This window comes from Sitophilus oryzae, unplaced genomic scaffold (genome assembly GCF_002938485.1).
Source record: "Sitophilus oryzae breed Bouriz unplaced genomic scaffold, Soryzae_2.0 scaffold_1624_pilon_pilon, whole genome shotgun sequence".
NCBI classification, from domain to species: Eukaryota; Metazoa; Arthropoda; class Insecta; order Coleoptera; family Curculionidae; genus Sitophilus; species Sitophilus oryzae.
Window position 1 is genome coordinate 33675 of NW_022146308.1, and position 5438 is coordinate 39112.

Below are 5438 nucleotides of genomic sequence, written 5' to 3' on the forward strand. Positions count from 1 at the left end.
AGGTAGACTCCCGACCCTTGCTGGAGAAGGTGGTAGCTTGTGTGCCACTGGAGGATGATCCCAAGCAAGAAAAAGTGATCCCATGAAAGTTCCAAGGGACCAATTTTAAGGAAACTACAAGAGGGGCGGCAGACCCTCTTGTAGTTTCCTTAAAATTGGTCCCTTGGAACTTTCATTTGTAAAGTTCCCAGTGTCGCTAGGGGGCTTCCCCACAGCTTCACCGGTCGTGTTTTTAATGCCAGATCTCATAGTGTTCCCACGGGTGGCTAGGGATAGTCGGTCCACTTCTACAGAGCCCCGTATGTAGAAGTAAGGGGTAAATGCAATGGGGTGCCCCCTGATGCCCCAAGGTTTATTTTGGCACTAATTCTTTGACTAACCCCGAATATTATTTTTCTAAATGTAAAAATGTTAGCGCTAAGTCACATTGTTACGCCACTGGGAGCGTGTGGCGCATGTATCGTCCACATACGAATACCTTCCAGAGTTTAATAAAAACGTCAGGGAGTAGAAGCAACTGGCAGGGGCTGTTCTTGGGAGGGACGAGGGACACAGAGTAGGATGCTAAAGTCTGGTTTCGCTTCGATATTATATAATATTAATATACGAATAATGTAAAGAGGTTTTCTCTTTCTCTAATGTAAATGTGTATCTAGCTGGGGAAAATTGATATAATATACGTAAGAGGAGTTTGTTTACTGTTTTCCTGTCAATCACTAGTCTGTACGGGGTGGTCCAGTTTTTCCAAAAATGATTCTTATCCATATATTTTGTAATGAATCCTACAACTATAGTAGTGCATATTTTAAATACATTATATTTTGAAACTAATTGAAAAGTCTTTGTGATAACAATATCACAAGCGATTGAGTTAATAACTACAGAGTGTTTATATATATTATAAATTGTGTAGCTGAGGATATTTAAAATAATCGACTTGTTAACGTAATGTCTATAGCAGCGGCTGGTAGAATTTTGATGTACCTACTATATCTCTGGCTCGATATACGGGGTGAGTCTTAAATAAGTGCAAATATTTTCAGGGCTGGTAGATCTCGATAAAAGAAACATATTTTTTCTTTACCATTTTTAAAATAAGTCCAAAATAACCAAAATATAAAAATAAATTATTTTACTTTGAAAGTAAAAAAAATGATTTTTTGCTCATATTTTGAGAAGTACTGTATTTTTTTCTGAGTTTTCTTTTTTGTAAATTTAATCTACTACATATGTTGTGATAATAAAATTTAAAAAAAAATATTTAAAAACATTTTTCGAAAAATATCAAATTTTCAAAAAAAAACTCACAGACGTCATTTCTGGGGTCTAAATATTTTACCTCTAAAAGACTCACCCTGTATAAACGAAAGAGCTCTATGTTAGGTTTTTGGTTTTTGAGTTTCAATTTTTTTATATAATATGGGGGCGATGGTAAGCACATTTTGAAAATATTTTTGTCAACATACAGGGTGATTCAAACATATTTTCAAACCAAAGTTATACCGGGTGCGTCTCAAAAGTGGCTCACCCCCTATAACTTTTTTATTTTTTCAGATAAAACAACGAGATTTGGTATGTTACTATATGACATAAATTAGGATTGATTGACATATTCAATTCTTTTCGGTCACTTCCGGTTTCACCGGAAATGACTACAACTTTTGATTATTAAATGGCACCCTCGGTAATTTTTTACTTTATTTGATAGAAAATTACACTCTGAATAGAATGACATATCATATGTCAACTTTTGACATTTTCGCATATGGTTTATTTGAAATTATAACTTGCGGTTCGTAACGAAAATTTGACTAGGAATACCAAGTGTGTGGTATCAAATTATTCGTAAAAAAATGCTTTTTCCAAATTATGCTAATGAACCACGCTCGTTCCATTTGAAAAAATTGAGATATGATTAAAAATACGATTTGAGCATTTTCTAACTGGCTAACTGGCTAACTGGATAAGACATTAACAACATTAGACGATCCAATCTATTTTTCCAAGGCTCCTTGATTAATAATTAATATTTTTTAACATAGTCATGGCACTCTATAATTTTTTATTAAGCGAGAATGTCAAAAGATGACATATGATATTATGTCATTCTATTCAGCAAGCGATAAAACCGGAAGTGACCAACAATTGAATACATCAATCATTACTAATTTATGTCATATCCTAACATACCAAATCTCGTTTTTTTAACTGTCAAAATAAAAAAGTTATAGAGGTGAGCCACTTTTGATACGCATCCGGTATGCTTTTGGACTAAATCAAATATTGCAGCATCTATGTAACGTTAAAAGTAAAAGGGTCTTGCTATTTCTTGGAAACTTTGTCTACAAGGGTATATTTATTACAACATCGTTAAACAAGGAAATTAGTAAACTAATTTGCCGTCAAGGGTTTCGAAATACAACCCCTCGCTTCACAAAGAAGAAAAAAGAAAACGCTTTTTAACTCGCTCTATTAAAAAAACTGAAAAAATGAGCGCCACTTAATTGATGCTTCATTTTTTAATTAACGTAAAAATAACAATTTACCGCTCTTAAAATTTCAAATTAACTTTTTATTGTGTAAGCAAAAACATAATTAACTTTATAACGTGGAAAGACTAATACGTGGCGAATGCGCAAAAGAAAGAAAAATTCAATTTTGAAGTAATAAAGCGAAATAGGCAGTCGTTTTAATTAAAAATTTGAAAAAGTTTTCCGCTTTTTTTGTGTGTTTGTTTCAGCGGAAGGCTAAGTAATTTGCCGTAGAAAAATAGCGATACAATTTAGAGAGGGCCACTTAGAAAAGTTTGCAAAACGAGCTATTTTTGAAATGAACAAAATTAATTTAATTGAAGTTTTATTATCGAAAAAAAGGATATGATATTCATTTATTTGGAAACCATCTGAGATAAAGAAAAAAATTATTTTAAAATTTTATTTTTAGATATTATTACTTTTTACGTTAATGAATAATTCATAATATGTCATTCTGAAATCAAATTAATTATGAAGTTTATGGTTGCTAGGGTAATTGTTATCGCTTCAGTGTTAAGATTAAATCACGTGACTTACTTTTAGCACCAGTGCTAAAAAGTAAATGACTACCATTAGTGACATAATGTCACATTTTAGGCACTGACAGCAGGCGTTAAAATTACATTTTACTTACGTTTGTAGAAAAAATAATTTTTAATTGCATTTTTTAACAAGTAAAAAAAAATCGGTACCGAAAGAACCGAGTATATTTTTATTTCGAGTCCCAGTTCTTTGACGTCTCAAAAGAATACCGGTACTGGAAATCGCGGTACCGAAAGTACCGGGAATTCCCGGTTCTGAACCCTAGTATTACTGGATATTATTCAACGTAACTTTATGTTCTTTTTTTTTCAGATCAAGAACCGGCCTAACGGCCCTATGATGACGATGGACGTGTCCAAAACCGAGGGTGGTACAAAGACCGCTAACTCGAGCGCATCACCTCAAGAATGCGCTGGATGCTGCAAGCCCATCACCGAGCGCTACCTCCTCAAAGCCCTCGACATGTTCTGGCACGAGGACTGCCTCAAGTGCGCCGGTTGCTGCGACTGCCGGCTGGGCGAAGTCGGATCGACGCTCTACACCAAAGCTAATTTGATACTGTGCAAAAGGGACTATTTGAGACTGTTCGGCAACACTGGCTATTGTGCGGCCTGTGGTAAAGTTATACCGGCGTTCGAGATGGTGATGAGGGCGAGAAGTAACGTGTACCATTTGGAGTGTTTCGCTTGTCAGCAGTGTAATCACAGGTAAGTCAAAGCTCAATAGTTTTGAACAATAATTAATTTTAATTAATTGTCTGACTATAGTAATTGTCCGATACTATAATCTAAATGATTGTTCTTCTTCAATATTAGTCGAAGGAATAGTAAAGTACTCTTTTTAAAATTATAAATTAATTTGAAACTCCAGTTTTGTAAGATTTGTTGGACGTTTCTCTCGCCAACAATGACAGATCGATGTAATTGTAACAGTTTCCTTTTTCGATACACAACTAAAATACACGTCACTGTGCTGCCTTACTTGTACATCCTATTATAATAACAGCTAAATTAACAGTCCCCATTTCTAACACATTATTTTCATCACAATTTGAACCATTTTATTAAAAAAAAACTTTGAAAAGCGCACATTACTTTGAATACCTTTCTGAATGAATAAATGTTGAGAATTATTGTCTCTTATCGCCACTCTTTACGAACTACTTTTAATCTAAGAAAATACATGTTTCCCTCAACAATTTTAACAGTTCGTTACATGTCTTTCATATATAATGTATGATGTCTGGTGTATCATCACCGGAGTCCGTATCGCTCAGGCCTGATAATTTACTTGACGCGCCTGGCGTCATTTTTACGTTCTCTAGTCAGCAACCCTGTTATCGTTTCACTGCTTCTGTGAAGGGCTGTCAAGATCGTTTCAAGGCGCCTCTCTGCGCTTTAACTTCACTTTTGGTCACCCGGCTTTTAGAAATGGTAATTATTTAAATCTTGCTGCATAATCTGAATCAGCTGCTATTTCGAAGCTACAGGTAAAGATGAGATATTATCCATTTTAGATTCGATATTATTACTGCATATTTTCAGGGTAGAGTTTTGGATTAGCCTCAACCTTAACTCGTATTCGGTGTTTGCTGGCACATTGGTTTTCTATGTCCTCCAGAATGTCAAATGGAAGAAAGGACAGTTTCTTTGTTTATTATTAAGCCCTCGGAAGTATTTCGAGGTAGGTTTATTTTGTTTATTAGACCTTGTTTGGTTTTAAACAAGAGTTTCATATATTTTTAGGGTCCAAGGTATGGGCAGGTGTCCCATATAATATGTATTGATTCCAAGGTACGGACTGTGTCCAAGTTACGGATATTATCTTATGGTTGGATGTCTAAGGTATGGACGGATGTCCAAGGTACGGGCATTATCCAAGGTCCTAGTAGTGTTCCAAGGTACGGGTAGTGTTTCTATATACAGATTTCCTATGGACAGGTGTCCCATGTACCAGATACCACAGTATGGATGTAGCGTAAGCTCCATGCTGCTTTGCTGCTGTTTTTAACCCTAGTCGAAAGTTACGGCTGTATTGGTTCATGGTGTCGTCATCCTGACCCCTTTTGTTGCATTGGCCGAGAGAGAGTACAGAGATACGAGTCCCACCTCACGCTGCTACTCTTTGAAACAGGATTGCTTTAAGAACAAACAGCTAAGTTTAGATTTAAGTTCTGGTTTTTATGTGTTACATTTTCAGTCTTAAAACAGTAAAGTACATCTTAAATAATATCGTACAGACTTTACGTTTAGTGGTTAAATTGTTTATGTCAGAATTTTGACAGATGAATAACCGAACCGATTCTAGAATCTACGGGTTGCAACATCTCAGATTTAACATCGTATAAAATATAACAATTTA

The 5438-nt window shown here is 35.2% G+C and overlaps 1 pseudogene; it reads left to right on the forward strand.

The window, feature by feature from the left end:
* The first annotated feature begins 3394 nt into the window (after window positions 1–3394).
* Window positions 3395–3788, forward strand: LOC115880475 (annotated as a pseudogene).
* Window positions 3789–5438: the final 1650 nt, after the last annotated feature.